We start from the raw sequence: 20,737 nt of genomic DNA on the forward strand, positions 1-20,737 counted from the left end.
AAACTGCATGAAGTGAAAAATGTCTTACTTTCCCCGTATTTTATTTACCAACTAGAGGCCCGATGCACGAAGATTCGTGCAAGAATGGGCCTTCCTTCCCCTGGCTGCCACCTTTCCGCCTTTCCACGCTGCCCAGAGGCCCGGAGCATCCCACCCCCAGTCGCTCAGCGCCTGTGTATGCAAATTAGCCGCCATCTTTGTTGGGTTAATTTGCATACTCACTCCTGATTGGCTGGTGGGTGTTGCAAAGGTATGGTCAATTTGCATCTTTCTCTTTTATTAGTGTAGAAGGTTTACCTAACTGCCCATCAGAACTTTTTTTTTTAAATCCTCACCCAAGGATATTTTTTTCCCATTGATTCTTAGCGAGAATGGAAGGGAGGGGAGGGAGAGAGAAACATTGATGTGAGAGAGACACATTGATTGGTTGCCTCCCACATGCACCCTGACTGGGGCCAGGGATGGAACCTGCAACCCAGGCATGTGCCCTCGATCGAGAATTGAACCCGGGACCCTTCAGTGCATGGGCCGATGCAATAACCACTGAGGACACCAGCCAAGGCCCCTCAGAACTTCTGATCAGGTTGAGACAAACAGTTAAAACACGGAGTGGATTTTTTTAAAAAAATTATAGCTTGAAGTAAAGAAATGTGATGTTTAACCCTTGACACACCATCCCAGAGGAAATCTATGATTGACCTTTGGTTTTCTGAAATAGTAAACATACCATTTGAGCCTCCATTACTATGGGAGTGCCTACCCCCACCCCTTCTTAGGTAATAGTGTTTCTGGTGCAGTGTAGGCCTCAGTCAATGTGGAAAATGGGAATGAAAAGCGGGCCCTAGCTGGTTTGGTTCAGTGGTTAGAGCGTCGGCCCACAGACCATAGGGTCTCGGGTTTGATTCCAAGTCAAGGACACCTACCTGGGTTGCAGGCTCAATCCCCAGCCCAGGTCAGGGCACGTGTGGGAGGCAATCAATCGGTGTGTCTCTCTCACATCCATGTTTCTCTCTCTCTCTCTCTCTCTCTCTCTGCCCCTCCTTGGCGGAAGGGCCAAGGGCCAGGTGAGGGTACAAGGGCCAGAGAGACAGGTGAGGGCCAGGGCTTCACAGTTCTAAATGCGTCTCCACACCTGCCGCCTCCCCTGGGAGAGTCCCTTCTACTCTCTCTATAATCAATTTAAAAAATATCCTTAGGCCCTAACCGGTTTGGCTCAGTGGATAGAGCGTCGGCCTGCGGACTGAAGGGTCCCAGGTTCGATTCCGGTCAAGGGCATGTACCTTGGTTGCGGGCACATCCCCAGTAGAAGGTGTGCAGGAGGCAGCTGATCGATGTTTCTCTCTCATCGATGTTTCTAACTCTCTATCCCTCTCCCTTCCTCTCTGTAAAAAAAAATCAATAAAATATATATTTTAAAAAATATCCTTAGGTGAGGATTACAAAAAAAGGGGGGTGCTCAGGACTGCTGCTGGAGTTACACTGTGGGACGGAGACTGGCACTGAGGACTGGTGTGTGTTTGAGCTGGCCCTGAGGCCCCGTCCTCCCTCTTCCCCTGTCCCGGCCCCTGGACATCCTGCCACACCTGTCTTGTTTCCTCCCTCAAAGGGGCCACGCTCACTGCCCAGCCAGGGCTTCTGCTTCCACATTCCTCCACCCGGGACACCCCTGCCCACCCACCCACATGGCTGCCTCTTTCTCATCGTTTCAGTCTCATCTTAAAAGCCTCTTTCCCCCGCCCGGCCAGCCAGCGGGGCTCAGTGGTTGAGCGCCGACCTATGCACCGGGAGGTCAGGGTTGGAATCCCGGTCAGGGCACATGTGCAGGTTTCGGGCTCGATCCCCGGGGTGGGGCGTGCAGGAGGCAGCCAATCAATGGTTCTCTCTCATCGTTGATGTTTCTCTCTCTCTCTTCCTCTCTCTGCCTGAAATAAATAAAAATGTATATTTTAAAAAGCCACTTTCTGCAGGAGGACCCCCTGGATGGCAAGTATGTCTGTGCCCCGTGGTGCCTCCAGCCCGCCTACCCTCCCTCGGGCCAGACCCTCTGATTTCTCTGAAATGGGTCCGAGGGTTGCCTGTTCAGGAAGGCCAGTTCCATGCAGCTGCCTGGCACCGATTAGGCCCCCGTGAGCCCTGGGGCTTGATGGCCACTCATCTTCCTTCGGTCCCACAGCGTCACACACCACAGGCAGGGAGGGCTCAGACCCTCCTCAGGAGGCCTTGGGGGCTGGGAAGCTGTTGAAATTCTCCCCTAAGTCCCCCGCTCTGGCCTCGCCCCACGCACCCTCTAGTAACTAACGGGTTAAGGCTGGGCACGGCCAGGCCTTGAGGATCCCGGTCCAGGGTGGTGGTGAGGAATCAGTGAGGGGTTCCTGAAGTGCTCAGCCCGGCATCAGCCCTGGCCGGCTTATTATTATTGTTTTGTCCGCGTCGCCATTGACCTTGGGGCCGCACACTGGGGTGTGCACAGCTTCACGCCTCCGTCTCCCAAACCAGATCGCAGCAGCACCCAGGTGGGAACCCGAGGCTCCTCGGCCCACCTGTTGCTCCCTGGCCCTCACCGGTCTCTGCTTTCCTCAGTTTCCCCTCTCTGCAGCTCTCACATCTCTGGGTTAACCCACCCCCACCCGCAGCCGCTTCGTAGGCACCCAAATGTGACCTCACTTGTCCCGTGAACTCGGGGTCTGTCTCCCGCTCTGCCTCCTTACAAAAGTCTGTCTCCGGCTCCCCTCATTCCCCAGACAGCCTCCGGTTCGCCCCATTTCTGCCACACCTTCCCCACCCGGGGCTCTCAGAATGAGAAGGGCGAAGAAGGGGGGGGGTGGTGTCCAGGTCCTGGAACCTTATCTTTTCTCTCTCCTCCGTGTCCAGAGTGAGTGGCCGACTTGCTGAGGGTACAAGGACCAGACGAGGTTCCTGCCCTCGTTTCAGAACCTGGAGGAGATCGGGGGCCTGAGCAGGGGCTGCGGCCCTTCCGCCAAGGCTGGGTTTCTTTGCCCCCTAATTCCCCAAGCCGGGCGCCCTTGGGTGGTGCCCAAGCCTTGGGGGTAGTAGACAGGGGGGACTGATGGGGCGAGGGTGGGCCAGGCGACCTCTCCCTGCCTCTGCGGTCGCCGCCCTTCCCTGCACCCCAGGTGCGGCGCCGGCTTCACAGTTCTAAATGCGTCTCCACACCCGCCGCCTCCCCTGGGGGAGGTGAGAGGATGGGCCGAGGTGTGGGCCCTGCCCTCTGCCCCCTCCCAGGCGCCTGCACCTGACCGGCCCGCCAGGCTCTAAACCAGGGCCCCGCGTCTCCTCGCTCCTTCCAGAGCCCAGGACCCCGGGTGGGGATCCGTTTGGTCTTAGTGACAGCTCCTCCCCCTGCTCCCCCCTCGCCCCACATCACCCCAAAGTTTGCCTTCTTCTGGGGTGCGCACAGCTTCACGCCTCCCGTCTTCTCCAGGCCTCTCTGCCCCTTCCCCCCTCCTCCCTTCCCCACTTTCAGCTCCGGGGCCTGCCCCAGCCAGACCACCTTCCCTCCATCCTTCCCTCTGACCCACCCCTCCCTCCCTCCCGCAGTTACCCAGAGGGACCTACTCCACTTCCTCCTGGGGCACTGCTCCCTCTGTCCATCTCTGCCCCCCTCTGTCCATCTCTGCCCCCCTCTGCCCACTTCTTCCCCCTTTCCTTCCTTCCCCCTTCCTTTTCTTCCTCCCTCTTTTTTTCTCCCACTCTCATCCTTCCTCTCTTTTTTCTCCCCCCCCCCCCGCCTCTCCATCCTCCCTCTCTTCTCCCTCCCCCACTCCCAGCCTTCCCCTGCTCCCCTCACCCATCTTCTCCTTTTTTCTCCCTCCCCTGTCTCCCCCCCACCCTCTCCCTCTCCTCCTCTGGCCTTCCCTCCCCTCTCCGCTCTCCCCCCTCCTCTCCTTCCCGGGCAGCTCCCCGCTCCCCCCTCCCTCCCTCCCTCCCTCCCTCGCTCCCCCTCCACATCAGTATTCCGCTCCCGTCTCCGCCGCTCTCGGCTGCTCCCGGTCGCTGCCGCACCGTCCCAGGCGGGGGCCGGGGCCGGGGCCGGGGCCTGGGGGGGGTGGGTGGGGGGAGAGCGGCGCGCGGCCCGCGGAGGGGGTGAAGGAAGCTGGGAAGGCTGGAAGGAAGGAAGCGGGGAAGAAAGAAGGGAAGAAAGGAAGGCGAGAAGGAAGGCGGGCGGCGGGCCGCAGGCGAGGGCGCCGGGCCGGGAGCGGCGGCGGGCGGGCGGCGGCCCCTGCAGCTGCGGAACCCCCTCCCCATCCCGGAGCCGGGGAGGGGGGCGCACGCGAGGCCCGCGGCCGCAGCCCCGCCCCCCGCGCCTCCCCGCAGCGGCCGCGCACCCCACGGCCCCGCGCCTCATTGGGGGGGTCCTCCCCCCGCGGGCCGGGCATGCTGCCCCCCGGAAGGAGCCCTTTCCTCGCTGTGAGTAGACGCCGAGGGGCGCCCGGTGGGGGCGGGGGGCGGAACCGTGGGGCGCGGGGGGGCATTCTCTAATTAGGGGACCTGGTCCCAGGCCTCCTGGGGAGGGGGCGGCGGCAGAGGACAGTGGGAGGGGCCTGAGGGGAGCACAGCGGGTGGGGGAGGCGGCCGAGGGGGTGTCTCGGGGCCTGGCGAGTTCGGTGTTGGGGGGTCGCCGCATCCTGGGGACGGGCAGGGGTGGGGGTGCACGTCCCGCGGTCGCTGCGTACCCAGCTGCGGGGTTGGGGATGCAGCTTGGGGTGGGGGCTCGCGGGTGCAGGTCTGGGACCCTATTCGGGTTCTTCCCCCCCCATTGCCCCTCCCACCCTCCACACCGCGCTGCCGGATGGGGGGGCATCCAATGATGGGGCGGGGGGAGAGGCGGGCACGGGGTTTCCTTGGTGACCGCGCCTGGCAGGAGCGGTTGCCTTGGCAACCGGGGAGAACCGGGGAGTTTGGGAAGTGAGAATGGGAGAGACGGAGGGGGTGACTGGAGAGCAAGGCAACCCCCTCCCCAATCTCAGTCCCTCTCCCTCTGGGGCGCGCCCAGCTCCTGCAGGCGAGCGCCGACCCCTGCCCCTCCCCCCTTCCGAGACCCCCTTCCGTGACCCCATTCTGCGTGGGGCCTTCCGTCCCTGGGCACGTGGCTCTCGGGGGCCACTACCTTACCCCCACGGTCCTCAGCCCTCTCCTCTCGGGGACCCCCTCCCCCACCTGCTGCCACCCAGAGCCTCCCCACCCTCACACCTGCTCTTCTGGGGTTCTCCCCTGCACCTCACTTCCCCTCGGGATCCCCCATTTCGGACCCCCCCCCTCATTTCCCTCCCTGACCCTCTCTCCAGGAGACCCTAACTTCAGCCTTTCTCCTGGCACGCCCCACCTCCTTCTCGCAGGCCCCTGTCTGTCTGGGACCCCCTCCTGTGACCTTTCTTCCTGTCTCCTCACCGCGGGACCACCCCAACCCCAGACCCCCGGGGCGAGGCCCTCCCACCGGCCTCTCCTACTCCGACCCTCAGCTCCTTCCAACTCCGGAGCCGGCCGAGCGCTATCCAGGGTCCCGCCCACGTTCCCATCCAAACCCCCTTTCCCTGGGCTCCTCTCCTCCGGGGCCCAGGGGCCTCTCTCCGGGCTGACTGCCCTGCCCGTGACGCCCCCTCGCCCACCCGTCCCGTCCCCTCTCCCCGCCACTCCCACCTGGCCCTGCTCCCCGCCCCCCTCCGCTGCTCCTCCCGGGCGCCCCCCATCCTGCCCCGCTCCCCGTAGCCTCGGTCCCCCTCTCTTGAGGACACTTTCTCGGGGTGGGAAATCCCCGGGGAGAGCCCGCCGGGAGGGGAGGCAGCCCAGGGCCGCCCCGCGCCCCCCGCCCCTCCCCAGCCGGAGCCGGAGCCGCAGTCTGGCCTCCGCAGCGCAGCGCCCATTGCTATGCGCCTCACATCCCGGCCCGGCGCGCAGCCGCCAGACGGGAACCCGGCTCCCGCGGCAGCTGGGAGCCGCCGAGTCGCTTCCCCTGCTCCCCTCGCGTCCAGGCGGCCGGCAGCATCTTCTGCCACCCCCAGCCCCTCAAACTCCCCACCCCCAGGACCCGCCGCGATCAGCCCCTCCCTCTTCCCGTGGCACCGGCTCCTCGGCTCTCTGACCTGAGTCTCCCAGCCTGCTCTCCCCTCGCACCTCCCCTGCTCGGCCTGGGTCTCCTCCGATCCGATCCCGCCGCCTGAGTGTCCAGTGCTGCCTCGGGGCGAGGGTGGGTGAGGGACGGAGTGGGGCAGGTGGAGGCCTGAGGCTTAGACAGGGCAGACAACGTGGGGGCCGGAGAGTGAGAGGGACACACACACACACACACACACACACACACACACACACACACACTGAGCCAGACACACAAAGTTACTCACTTTCCAAAAGAAAGGGAGAGTCTGGGGCACACACTGAGGAGCCAGAGGAGGCAGAGCCCCAGGGAGCCACAGACTCGGGGAGGGTGGGACCGACCCACGGTGCTGGCAGGAAGGAGGCAGAGGTGCGGGGTGCCGGGGGCCCAGTGTGTGACTGTCAGAGGGAGCTGGTGGGCCAGAGGCAGAGGGTGGGAGTGTGTGAGAAAGGCACGGAGGCACGTGGAGGCAGAGGTGCGGGAGGGCCCCCCTCCCCCCCCCCCCCCACACACACACTCACACTCATTCACTGGCAGCCAGGGACCCAGATGTGTACTCTCAGACCCGGTCACACACGTGGCTGCGGACCCACAGTCAGCCGAGGCGGCAGGAAGGCCTGGAGCCTTGCGTACACACTGACACACACACACACACACACACACACACACACACACACACAGCCCCGCACACCCAGGCCCGGAGGGGAGACCAAGGCAGCCCTCATGGAGAGAGGTCACCCAGAACCTCAAACTCACAGACACAGGCGCGGAGCCCAGCACGAGGGCTGCTCCTGGAGCTGGACGGAGTCCACCCCGTCAGGCCCAGCCCAGCGCCGCCCCAGTCCCACCGCCAGGCAGCTGGGAGACTCCTTCCACCGGTCAGGGGGCTCCCAGGGGGCCCCTTGCTGTGGGAGGGGACCAACTGCAGAATCAGGACTTTAGCCCTGGCCGGTTTGGCTCAGTGGATAGAGCTTTGGCCTGCAGACTGAAGGGTCCCAGGTTCGATTCTGGCCTAGGGCACAGGTCCCGGTTGCAGGCTCGATCCCCAGCCAGGGGGCATGTAGGAGGCAGTCAGTCAGTGATTTTCTCTCATCATTGATGTTTCTCTCTCTCTCCTTTCCTCTCTGAAATATATATATGTGTGTGTGTGTGTATATATATAGATATAGATATAGATATAGATATAGATATAGATATAGCCAGATTATTATGATCTCTGAACGCATAATAATCTGGCCACCCGGTACATATATTACAGGCCCAGTGCATGAATTTGTGCATGGGTGGGGTCTGGCCAGGGGGAGGGGACATGGGTGGTTGGCGGCCTGCCTGCTGGTCAAACTCCTGGTCGAGGGGACAATTTGCATATTAGCCTTTTATTATATAGGATATACACTGAGTGGCCAGATTAGTATGCGTTCAGAGATCATAATAATCTGGCCACTCAGTGTATATATACAAACAAACCTTGCCCTAGCCGGTTTGGCTCAGTGGATAGAGCTTTGGCCTGCGAACTGAGGGGACCCAGGTTTTGATTAGGGTCAGGGCACATGCCCGGGTTGCGGGCTCAATACCCAGTAGGGGGCGTGCAGGAGACAGCCAATCAGATTCTCTCTCATCATTGGTGTTTCTATCTCTCTCTCCCTCTCCCATCCTCTCTGAAATCAATAAAAATATATCAATAAAAAAAGAGTGTAAGTTTCTGAGGGCCACTGACATGCCTCGCAGAAGTAGAGCTAACAGTGAGCGGACCCGCACCCGCGCTGAGGCTGCAGGAGAGAGGCCACTCTCCAGGCAGAGGCGAGGGGGCGGGGCACGTGCTCCTCTTCCCCCTCCCGGCTCCAGGCCAGACAGCGACCCCCACCTCTGTCTGCTCTCCCCACCCCCACTGCTCACCTGGCCTGCCTGCGGGGACCTTCATCATTTCTCCAGTCTCCCCACCTGTCTGGCCTGCTATCTGTCATAAGGTGTCACCTGCACTGTCCCTATCAAGCCTCTCAGCCTCTCACCTGTCGCCTGGGCTGACCCTTCACCCCACCCCCCAGCCCCCCAGCCCCCGTCTTCCTGTCCTCACTCATCTGTCTGCCCTGGACTCACTCTCCATCTTTCTGTCTCCCACCCCACCTGCTGTGACACCTGCCTCCGTGTCTGCCCCTGCTCACAGGGTCTCTGCACCTGTGTCCCCTCCCTCCCCTCCCCCTCCTCCCGCCTCTGCCCACACCCCTGAGCCCTCCCTGGCGCACGCGCGCTGTGGGCTGGGCCGGTGGTTGAGCGTTATTTCCCCAGTGCTACCAAACGTTTCATTTGTGGCCAACTTGTTTTCAGGAGCTTAGCGATTTCACATCATCCATTCTCACCACAAGAAAAACATTGTAACTTTGTGGAGATGGTGAGGAGACTTACTGTGCGGATCATCTCACAGATACTGGAGCGCTCTGTTGTACAGCGAAACTAATAGACTGTGATGCCAATTACGTCTCCAAAAAAATCCAGATTACCAGCTGTTTTGGAAACCACCCCACCCCACCCCCCGCCGCAGCAGTGGGCCACCAATTCCTACCCTGCCCTCACCCACCCTGCCAGCCCCTCACCTGCCCTACCAGCCCCTCACCTGCCCTGCCATCCCCCTCACCCGCCCTGCCATCCCCTCACCCGCCCTGCCAGCCCCCTCACCCGCCCTGCCAGCCCCTCACTTGCCCTGCCAGCCCCCTCACCTGCCCTCACCTGCCCTGCCATCCCCCTCACCTGCCCTGCCATCCCCCTCACCTGCCCTGCCATCCCCTCACCTGCCCTGCCATCCCCTCACCCGCCCTGCCATCCCCCTCACCTGCCCTGCCATCCCCCTCACCTGCCCTGCCATCCCCTCACCTGCCCTGCCATCCCCTCACCCGCCCTGCCATCCCCCTCACCTGCCCTGCCATCCCCTCACCCGCCCTGCCATCCCCCTCACCTGCCCTGCCATCCCCTCACCCGCCCTGCCAGCCCCCTCACCTGCCCTGCCAGCCCCCTCACCTGCCCTGCCATCCCTCTCACCTGCCCTGCCATCCCCTCACCTGCCCTGCCATCCCCCTCACCCGCCCTGCCAGCCCCTCACCCGCCCTGCCAGCCCCTCACCTGCCCTGCCAGCCCCCTCACCTGCCCTGCCATCCCCCTCACCCGCCCTGCCATCCCCTCACCCGCCCTGCCAGCCCCCTCACCTGCCCTGCCAGCCCCCTCACCCGCCCTGCCAGCCCCTCACCCGCCCTGCCAGCCCCTCACCTGCCGGTCCACAGGCTGAGTTTCTCTCTCTCTCCTCCCCACGGGCACACTTTGGCCCCATCACTCTCCACACTCCTTCCCTTGGTTTCCTCCCAGACTCTGAGCCCCTTTGCCAGGGGTCTCCGCCCACCCCCTTCCTCCATCATCTCCAGGCAGCGTTGCCGTAGCTCCCGGCTGCCCTGGGGCCGGGCCTGCTTCGGGACCAGGCGCAGAGCCCATGCAGGTGCCCCGTGGCCACTGTGGGCCCTGCCAGTGTTCTAGAGTCGGGATGCACAAAGCCGCATGTGCAGACCATCCTCAGCTGGGTGACAGCTGGGCCAGCCACAGCCCCACACTTTCTTTTTTTATTGGTTTTATTGATTTTAGAGAGAAGGAGAGAGAAACATCGATTTGCTGTTCCACTAATTGATGTGTTTATTGGTTGATTCTTGTATGTGCTCTGACTGGGAACGAAACCCACAACCTTGGCAAATTGGGACAAAATTCTCATCAACAGAACCACCGGGCCAGGGCGAGACCCCACGCTGTTGCCCGAGTAGGTGTGTTAGGTTGTGGGCCTGCACACCACAGGCAGGAGGAGGTTTCCCTGAGCGGGGGAGGGGGGCAGTTGGAAGTTTATCTGTTGCCGGTCTCAGAGGAGGGGGTGGGCGTGGCACTTACATCAAACCACAGTGCCAGGCATGGGACCCGGTCCCTCTGGACAGGGCCTTCGAGTGGTCTCACGCCAGGTCAGGGAGCAGATAGTAGTGCTCAGGAACAACCTGGGTCCTCACCATCACCCTGGTCCTCACCATCACTCTGGTCCTCACCATCACCCTGGTCCTCACCATCACCCTCTGTGCTCACCATCACCCTCAGGCCTCACCGTCACCCTCAGGCCTCACCATCACCCTCTGTGCTCACCATCACCCTCAGGCCTCACCATCACCCTGGTCCTCACCATCACCCTCTGTCCTCACCATCACCCTCAGGCCTCACCATCACCCTGGTCCTCACCATCACCCTCAGGCCTCACCATCACCCTGGTCCTCACCATCACCCTCAGGCCTCACCATCACCCTGGTCCTCACCATCACCCTCTGTCCTCACCATCACCCTCAGGCCTCACCATCACCCTGGTCCTCACCATCACCCTCAGGCCTCACCATCACCCTCAGGCCTCACCATCACCCTGGTCCTCACCATCACCCTCAGGCCTCACCATCACCCTCAGGCCTCACCATCACCCTGGTCCTCACCATCACCCTCAGGCCTCACCATCACCCTGGTCCTCACCATCACCCTCAGGCCTCACCATCACCCTGGTCCTCACCATCACCCTCAGGCCTCACCATCACCCTGGTCCTCACCATCACCCTCAGGCCTCACCATCACCCTGGTCCTCACCATCACCCTCAGGCCTCACCATCACCCTGGTCCTCACCATCACCCTCAGGCCTCACCATCACCCTGGTCCTCACCATCACCCTCTGTGCTCACCATCACCCTGGTCCTCACCATCACCCTCAGGCCTCACCATCACCCTGGTCCTCACCATCACCCTGGTCCTCACCATCACCCTGGTCCTCACCATCACCCTCTGTCCTCACCATCACCCTGGTCCTCACCATCACCCTCGGTCCTCACCATCACCCTCAGGCCTCACCATCACCCTCAGGCCTCACCATCACTCTGGTCAGTGCAGGGAGCATGTGCTCGTGTCCTTTCTGACCAGACACCCCCATCCCCAATGGGGAGGGACCCCTCTCCGTTTCCTCCTGGTCCCTGAGAGGGGGGTGGCAAAAAAAAGTGAGAAGAGTAGCAGGATGCCCCTTGTTGCCTGGAAACCTATTGCAACTGTTGTCATGGCAGGCAGAGGCGGAGGGGCTGCCTGGGAGGCCTGGGAGATGGGCTGTGGGGCCCTGTAGTTGGGGGGCGGGGCAGGAATCTGTCCCAGCGGGTGGCTGGGTCCCCAAGAGGGCTGCTGAGAGAGAAAGTTGAGTCCTGGAGGGGGAATTGAGGGACCTGTGTATGACTCGGATGCAGGGGGGCTGGGGGCCAAGCACAGGCCACCCCCTTCCTGTCTCGGCTGTGGATGATGGTGGGGACCGAGGGTGATGGTTCAGCCCAGGGTCCTGCCAGGGAGCTGAACTGGGGCCCAAGCTCTGGTTCAGGGACTGACAGAAAGGTCAGAACGCCGTGCCAGCCCCAGCTCTCACGGAGAGCAGACCCCAGGCACCAACTCAGGGACTGGCCCTCCTCTGGCCTGAAACCCTAAACGCAGGCCAGATAGTGATAGTGAACCCCCGTCCACGGAGCGCCCCCCGCCCCCCAGGAGCCAGGCTCCACGCAGAGCCTCCGGTGTGGTCCCTCCGTTCACTCCTCCCTGCCAGGGAGGCACCATCATCATCCCTAGGGTGGCCTCTGGGGAAACTGAGGCCCCCTGCCCACGATCACACGGCAAGAAGCAGCAGGCCTGGGGCTGCCAGCGGCGACCCCTGCTGTCCAGAGGGGAAACCGAGGCCCAGAGGGGGAAGCGCCAGGCCCTCCCAGTGGAAGTGGGAATTGCTGTAACTACAGTGACTACATTGCGGTAACCGTGGACTTCCAAAGAGACGCTGGAGTTGCCCTAACTTGGAGGCTCCGGCCTCTGGGTCTTGGTGCTCTTCCTCCTCCAGAGGGGCGGGACGCCCCCCCGCCAACTCCCACAGGGGCCTTACCGCACCCAGTGGGGGGGCCAGTCCCGGTCCAGCTCGGGGGAGGGGCAAAGACCTTTCAGGCAACTCTAAGAGTCCCCCTCCCCCCCCCCCCCCCCCCCGCAATCTGTGATGAATGAGTGGTTTCCATTCAGCCAGAAATGCTGGGTTGACACATGGGGGGTGTGTGGGGGGGCAGAGTCACAGAATGAGGGAAAGATTTGTTCTTCCAACCCAGTGAGAAAGAGCAATAACTTTTTAAAAAGAGATTTAAAATTTTAAAAAAAATAATTTACTGATTTTGAGAGAAAGAGAGAAACGTGGCTGTGTTGCTCCACTTATTGATGCATTCATTGGTTGAGTCTTGTATGTGTCCTGACCGGGGGATCGAACCTGCAACCTTGGCAAATCGGGACGACACTCTAACCAAGTGAGCTACCTGGCCAGGGCCCAAAGCGATCACTTGTAACACTGCTGCCATTCAGCGCCAGCGCTGCGCATGTCCCACCACCAAGCGAGGTGTCATCTTCACAGGCAGAGCCGGGGGGCAGGAGGGGCCCCAGCGAGAGAGTCGGAGTTCAACCCCAGGGTTCCCCGACCCCAGTCTCTTGCCCCCTCTCCCACCCTCCTAGAGGCCGGTGCGTGGCTCAGCACGGTTAGAGTCATTTCTTTGAGAGCGGTCTGTGTGCTGGGTACTGCGCTCAGCCCCGCACAGGGATCGGGCCATTGAAGCCCCACCACCCTAGGCAGTAGGTTAGCTATGTCCCCACTTTATAGATGAGCAAACTGAGGCCTGAGAGGTGATTCCCCTATCCAGGGCCATAGGGCTAGTTGTTGAGGCTCTGACTGGTCAGGCGAACCCCTACAGAGGGGGGAGGGGAGGGCCACCCTTATTCATCCTGAAGACCCGCCTCTCCTTGCTCCTCCCAGGGTGCTCGGGCCAGCATCCCCTGAGAGGCGGAATCTCACCCCACCAGGACCCACCAACCCAGCACCTGCGCTTGTGCAAGGTCCCCAGGTGATCGGGGCTCATGGCGATGTCTGAGAAATGTTCCAGTTCAAGAAGTTTCCAACTTTTTATTACTTTTAGTAGTATACACACACACACATTGATTTCAGAGAGGAAGGGAGAGGGAGAGGGAGAGAGAGAAACATCCATGATGAGAGAGAATCATGGATCGGCTGCCTCCTGCACGCCCCTCACTGCGGATGGAGCCCACAACCCGGGCATGTGCCCTGACCGGGAATCGAACCCGGGACCTCCTGGGTCATAGGTTGACGCTCAACCACTGAGCCACACGGGCTGAGCAGTAGCACCCTCTTTTTTATTTTTTATTTTTTTATTTTTTACAGAGAGGAAGGGAGAGAGAGATAGAGTTAGAAACATCAATGAGAGAGAAACATCCATCAGCTGCCTCCTGCACACCTCCTACTGGGAATGTGCCCGCAACCAAGGTACATGCCCTTGACCGGAATCGAACCTGGGACCCTTCAGTCCGCAGGCCGACGCTCTTTCCACTGAGCCAAACTAGTTAGGGCACTTTTTTATTTTTTTAAATAATTCTTTATCGTTGAAAGTATTACATAGATTCTCCTTTTTTCCCCCATTGACCTCCTTCAACCCGCCCCTGCCCCCCACCCCCGCCCTCGCCCCAGGTCCTCACCACCCCATTGTCTGTGTCCATGGGCCAACCATATATGTCGATAAGCTCCTTGGGTGACTACCTCCCACCCACCCACCCTCCCCCGCCTTCCTTCTGAGATTCCGCACTCCGTTCCATGCTTCCGTGTCTCTGGATCCACTCCGTTCATCAGTTTATTTTGTTCATTAGATTCCACATATGAGTGAGATCATGTGATACTTGTCTTTCTCTGACTGGCTTATTTCACTTAGCATGATGCTCCCAGGTCCCTCCATGCTGCCTCAAAGGGTAAGAGATCCTTCTTTTTTACGGCTGCATAGTATTCCACGGTGTACATGTACCACAGCTTTTCTATCCACTCCTCTACTGATGGCACTTAGGCTGTCTCCAGATCTTAGCAATTGTACATTGTGCTGCTATGAACATAGGGGTGCATACATTCTTTCTGACTGGAGTAGCACCCCGTTTCTAAAAATAAAGTAGTTGCGCCCTCGCTGGTTTGGCTCAGTGGATAGAGCGTCGGCCTGCAGACTGAAGGGTTCCAGGTTCGATTCCGGTCCAGGGCACATGCCCGGGTTGCGGGCTCCATCCCCAGTAGGGGGCTGCAGGAGGCAGCCGATCAATGATTCTCTCTCATCGTTGATGTTTCTATCTCTCGCACCTTCTCCTTCCTCTCTGAAATCAATAAAAATATTTTTAAATAAAAATAAAGTAGTTGTGCACCTCCTGAGACAGAACACATGGCAGCATCGGCCTCCTAGGGGACAGCAGGGCAGGAAGCAGCAAGAAGGAGGCTAGAGTCAGGCTGCGCCGCCCCGCGCCCCTCTCCACCTGCAAACAGCCTCACGCACCCCTGCAGAAGCCTTGGCAATGACCTTGGCAATGGCCTCTGTTTTGAAAATCACCAATACCAGGCCAGGCCCTACCTCGCTCCCGGGTAGATTCCGTTCAGGGGGACGTTAAGCCGCCCCCACCCCCCACAGTCCTGCAGAGTGGAGGGAGTCCGGAGGGCCTGGGTGTCCCCGGGGACAGCTGTGACCTCGCCCTGCCTCAGTATGTCCTTCAGAAAGGGGGGCAGCGCCTCCCGCGGCACCTCCCCCGACACAGACATGTTACACTCAGTGAAGCTGGCGTCTCTGGCTTTCATCTCCCGCTGCTTGGAGCCCCGCGACAGGCCGGCGCAGCAGCAGGAGCCGAGCAGTGGGGACGCAGGCGCAGGCTGCTCCGAGCTGGACGGCTGCAGCTGGGCCGCCTGGAGCGGTGGTGGGAACCCGCAGGAGCGAGCGGTGGTGGGAACCGCACTGTCTAGCTGGAACCATCACAGCCACCGTCACGTGTGGCCATTGACATCCAGATTAATTTCAATGAAATTAACAGTTCAGTCCCTCGGCCGCACTCTCCGCGGGCGGGAGGGCGGGGCGCGCGCGCTGGTGGCCAGCACGCTGGCCCCGGAGGTGCAGGGCGCACGGCCTTCGAGGCAGAGCGCGGCGGACAGCGCCGCCTCCAGGCACCGAGGCGGCGGCGCACCCGCGGCCCCCGCGGCGCTCAGGGCCTCCCAGCCCTCGGCCACGGGGCGTCTGTGACTAATTCCCGTTGCGGGTGAGGAAATGGAGGGGCAGTTCCGAGCCCCGATTATCACCACATCCTGCTTCACGAAGGAGGAAACGGGAGCCCAGGGTCGGTGGTGACCTGGCGGCCCGGTTCCGGTTCCCTCCGCCGCTCCTCCCCGCCCTCTCCCCTTTCCAGGAGAGCCTGGCCCCTCTCCCTCCCCTCCCATGTCTCCCAGCTCGGCCTTTGCAACTCCTGCTTTCGCTGTGTCTTTTCACCCATTCCCTCCTTTCCATCCTCATCCTCATCCTCATCCTCCCCCCCAGACCCTTGGCCCAGCTCCTCCGCAGCCTCCAGCCCACGCAGAGGGGTCTTTGCAACCCAGAGCTGCCCTGCCCTCCCCGTCACAGCCCCACACCCAGCCTCTCAGCCTGCTGACTCCACCTGCCTCTCCAGCCAGCAGGCCTGGGCGCAAAGGGGTCCCTTCCCCTCTCGCACGTCCTCCGAGTCTCAGCATCCCCATCCCCTCCCCCAGGCCAGGGCAGTGCCCATCCCATGGTCCAGATCCCCCCGGTGCCCACCATCCGCTTAGCCTTTGAACATTGCCCGCGTGGACCACTAACTCCCTCAGGACAAACAAAACAAAACATACCCAGGTCTCGCCGGCCCCAGGGCATGGCGCTGGCTGGCTCACTCAGCGAGTATTGGCTGGGGCGGAAAGGGGAGGGGGGGCGCGTGTCCTTGGCACTGAGGACCCAGCCCCAGCCCTGAACAGGCCACACCAGACTCTCCGCCTGGGGTGCTCACCTTCTAGCGGGGAGACAGACAATACGCACAGACCACGCTGGTCCGTGGGCCACGCCAGGCCCTGGGAAGGCTGCAAAGAGGAAGAAGTGTGAGAGGTGGGCGGGGCAAAGAAACCATCTCCAAGGTGGCTTTGTGACAGGGACCCGGAGACAGGAGAGCCTGGCAGAGGCAAGAAAGAGCGCTCTGGGCAGAGGGGACAGCGGGAGCAAAGGCCTGCCCCCCCCCCCCGGTGTGTGTGTGTGTGTGTGTGTGTGTGTGTGTGTGTGTCCTCAGGAGGCCTGTGGCCGGAGCAGGGGCAGGAGCCACTCAGTAACTAGTTGTTAAGTGAACATAGAAAGACCAAATAAAGGACCAGCCAGCACCTCCTCGGAGCAAGCCACCCCGCCCCGCCCCACCCCGCCCCACCCCTGCCGCTGGGAAGCCCGGCCCTGCTGCCTACGGGCCTGGGCGAGTCCTGAGCTGAGCCGGCCCGCGTCCCAGCAGCGGCCAGGAGGGGCCTGGGCCGCCCTTTTCCCTTCTAGCTCAGATGTTAGGGGCCTGTCCATTCTCAGGGCTTTGGGGTTCCTTTCATTTTATTTTTATTTATTTATTGTTTTGTCTTGTTTATTGATTTCAGAGAGGAAGGGAGAGGGAGAGAGAGCTAGAAACTTCAATAATGAGAATTATTGATCAGCTGCCTCCTGCACGCGCCCCCTACTGGGGATCGAGCCCAAAACATGGGCATGTGCCCTTGACCAGAATCGAACCTGGGACCCTTCAGTCCGCAGGCTGATGCTCTATCCACTGAGCCAAACCAGCTAGGGCTATTTATTTATTGTTGATAGTATTACAGATGTCTCCCATTTTCTCCCTTTTGCCCCCCTCCGCCCAGTGTCCGCCCCACCCCAGGCCTTCCCCAGGCTACTGTCTGTGTCCAGGGGTTATGCATATACATTCTTTGGTTCATCTCTTCCTGACTCCCCCAACCCCCACTGTGATATTTGGAATCAAGCAGACCTGGGTTTTGGTGGAGTTTTTTAAAATAATTTTTATGGCCCTAACCGGTTTGGCTCAGTGGATAGAGCATCAGCCTGTGGACTCAAGGGTCCCAAGTTCCATTCCAGTCAAGGGCATGTATCTTGGTTGGGGGCACATCCCCAGTGGGGGGTGTGCAGGAGGCAGCTGATCGATGTTTCTTTCTCATCGATGTTTCTAGCTCTCTATCCCTCTCCCTTCCTCTCTGTAAAAAAAATCAATAAAATATATTTTTTAAAAAATAATTTTTATGGAGGCTTTTTTTTTTTAGACAGGGAGGAAGGGAGAGGGAGAGAGAAACATCGATGTGAGAGTGGGACATCGATTGGCTGCCTCCCGCCTCTCCCCACGGGGGGTGGAGCCCACAACCTGGTCCCTGACCTGGAATTAAACTGGCCATCCTTTAGTGTACAGGACGACACCCAACCCACTGAGCCACACCGGCCAGGGCGGCTGGCTTTTATTTTAAAAGTATTTAGGACACGGCTGGCTCTGAGGGACACACACGTGATGTGGTTTTGTCCATCCCCCAGCCTGTGCTGCCCATACCCTCCCCCTCCCACCTGGCAGCTCCGGCCCCGCCCCGCAGGACAGGCAGCCAGAGAGAGAAGTGCTCTGCGCTCCCTGGCTTTGATGTCTCACCACCCTCGTGGCTCCAGGCTCCGCTTCTGCCCCAGTCCCTCACAGTCGGGAAGTTCTTCTTTAGATCTAACCTCCATCCCTCTTGCTGTGAAGTCAGTCCATTTCCTATCTTTTCTCTCACCTTCTGAACTTCCCCCAGAAAAATGAGTTTGCCTGATGAGAATGTTCCCTGCCTCCCTCTTTGCCTTGCCCCGCCTCCCCTGGATCCCCGAGTTTCCCATCTGCCATCTGCCTGGATGCTCTCAGGCATGGAGCCTTCTGAGCTCTCAGAGCTTGGGCTGGGAGGAAGGCAGGCCTCACCCCACACCTCTGCCTCCCCTGGATTTCAGCTCACACCCTCATCTCTCTCTTCCCCTGCCCCCTGACTCTCCCTCTCTCTCTCTCTCCCTCACCCCCCAGCCTTGATCTGCTCCTTCCTGCCTCCCTCCTCTCTCTGGGGCCTCCCGCATCTGTCTTGCACAGGTGGGGGTGGAGAACAGGTGCTGGCATTGAGGCCTCTCCCGGGGGCGGGGAGTTGGTTAGGGAGGCACCGTAGTTCTGGCCTTGGGGTGCAACCCCAGCTGTCTTGTGCAGGCTGGGTGACCCTCAGCCTGTGCCTTTGGCCCTCGGGATCTGCTTTTCCATCTGTAAAATGGACGCAAGCAGAGGCCCCTTCTCCGAGGGCCGAGGGGAGAAGCCAGCGGCCTGAGGCCTGGGCCGCGCTTGGCGTGTTACTAGGCACAGGGCAGGTGTTGGGTCGGTGTGGGTGGTAGCCAGTGGGAGGTCACAGAAGGGAGGACACAGAGCTTCTGCCAGCAGGTGTGGGCCAGGGGTGACATTGTTCTACAGGGGCAGCATTGTTCTACACGCCCGCCAGGGGGCCTCAGTGGGAATCATGATAAGCTTGGGGGTCTCTGGGGCCCCTCTGTGTTGGCCTTGCCTCTGTGCCTCAGCTTCCCTATCTGTGAAATGGGGTGATAGCAGTCTCCTCTCAGAGGACAGATGGGGGACCACAGGGAGGGGTCTGGTCCGTCCAGGTGAGCGGCTGACATTACTGTTATGGGTGGCGTGTCATTCGAGGTGTTACACATGTCCCATGCGGACGGGTGCCTGGCTTTGGGGATGCGCTGGGAAGAGGAGGGTGAACCAGCACCCCTGTTGTGGGTGTTGGAGGGTGTAGCTCCCTCAAGCGGGGTCTGAGGTCCAGCTCCCTCAGGGCATGGCATGTACGGGGTGCACTGGGCACCTGCAGTTTGGACCTAGGGTATGGTGTCCGAGACTGAGCCAGCAAGTGGCGCCATGGCCTGGCACGGGGTTCAGCTGGAGGCAGCGGTGTCTGGCATTTGGCGGCGCTGCCTCCGCTGGGCAGGCCTCCTGGGATGGGGAGCTCACACTCCCGTGTTGTGGGCTTACAAGAGGGTGATGACGAGAAAAGATTACACAGAGAAATAAAGCGGTGGGGGGGGGGGCGGGGCTGTGTGATGGGAGGTGGTCAGGGTGGCCTCATGGGAAAGGGGACATTTCAGCAGGGACCTGAGGAGTCAGGGACAGCTGGGGACGTGAGGCCCAGACAGCGGGAAGAGCATGTGCAAAGGCCCTGAGGCAGGTGCGTGCACAGCCGCGTTCTGGAAACAGGAAGAGGCGGTGGGAGCTGAAGCAGCCTGGGTGGGAGAGGGGCCTGGAGGAGGGGCCTGGAGGAGGGGCCTGAAGGAGGGACCTGGGGGAGGGGCCTAGAGGAGGGGCCTGGAGGAGGGGCCTGGGGGAGGGGCCTGGGAGAGGGGCCTGGAGGAGGGACCTGGAGGAGGGGCCTGGAGGAGGGACCTGGGGGAGGAGCCTAGAGGAGGGGCCTGGAGGAGGGACCTGGGGGAGGGGCCTGGAGGAGGGGCCTGGGGGAGGGGCCTGGAGGAGGGGCCTAGAGGAGGGGCCTGGGAAAGGGACCCTGGAGGAGGGGCCTGGGAGAGGGGCCTGGAGGAGGGGCCTGGGAGAGGGGCCTGGAGGAGGGGCCTGGGAGAGGGATCTGGAGGAGGGGCCTGGAGGAGGGGCCTGGGAAAGGGACCCTGGAGGAGGGGCCTAGAGAAGGGGCCTGGGGGAGGGGCCTGGAGGAGGGACCTGGGGGAGGGACCTGGGGAAGGGGCCTGGAGGAGGGGCCTGGGGGAGGGACCTGGGGAAGGGGCCTGGAGGAGGGGCCTGGGAGAGGGACCCTGGAGGAGGGGCCTGGAGGAGGGGCCTGAGAGAGGGGCCTGGAAGAGGGACCTGGAGGAGGGGCCTGGAGGAGGGACCTGGAGGAGGGGCCTGGGAGAGGGACCCTGGAGGAGGGGCCTAGAGAAGGGGCCTGGAGGAGGGACCTGGGGGAGGGGCCTGGAGGAGGGGCCTGGAGGAGGGGCCTGGAGGAGGGGCCTGAGAGAGGGACCTGGAGGAGGGGCCTAGAGAAGGGGCCTGGGGGAGGGGCCTGGAGGAGGGACCTGGGGGAGGGGCCTGGAGGAGGGGCCTGGAGGAGGGACCTGGGGGAGGACCTGGAGGAGGGGCCTGGAGGAGGGACCTGGGGGAGGGGCCTGGAGGAGGGGCCTGGAGGAGGGACCTGGGGGAGGACCTGGAGGAGGGGCCTGGAGGAGGGGCCTGGAGGAGGGGCCTAGAGAAGGGGCCTGGAGGAGGGACCTGGGGGAGGGGCCTGGAGGAGGGGCCTGGAGGAGGGACCTGGGGGAGGACCTGGAGGAGGGGCCTGGAGGAGGGGCCTGGGGGAAGGGCCTGGGGGAGGGACCTGGGGGAGAGGCCTGGGGGAGGGGCCTAGAGGAGGGGCCTGAAGGAGGGGTCTGGAGGAGGGACCTGGGGGTGGGGCCTGGGGGAGGCTGCTAAGACAGGAGGGCCGGATCTGACTGGGATGTTGACCCACCCCGGCTGCAGCTGGCGTTGGAACAGACTGGGAAGGAGGCGAGGGTCTAGGTGGGGAGACCAGCGAGGAGGCTCCTCTGATCCCTGGGGGTGGCCAGGCCAGGGCCATGGTGGGTCTCTATGTCTCCCAAAGGTGGAGGCACTTCCTGAACAGGTAGCTAGTCAGGCCCCAA

At 61.7% G+C, this 20,737-nt stretch overlaps 1 protein-coding gene across 3 annotated transcripts in view; it reads left to right on the top strand.

The window, feature by feature from the left end:
- Nucleotides 1–4,080: 4,080 nt before the first annotated feature.
- Nucleotides 4,081–20,737, top strand: part of LRRC4B (leucine rich repeat containing 4B) — a 41,755-nt gene continuing 25,098 nt past the window's right edge. For all 3 annotated transcript variants that reach the window (XM_080645746.1, XM_080645747.1, XM_080645744.1), the window contains exon 1: nucleotides 4,081–4,428. The gene's annotated coding sequence lies outside the window, so the exon portion shown is untranslated. The remainder of the gene's footprint in view (nucleotides 4,429–20,737) is intronic.

Source organism: Plecotus auritus, assembly GCF_963455305.1.
Source record: "Plecotus auritus genome assembly, chromosome: 10".
Classification (NCBI taxonomy): Eukaryota; Metazoa; Chordata; class Mammalia; order Chiroptera; family Vespertilionidae; genus Plecotus; species Plecotus auritus.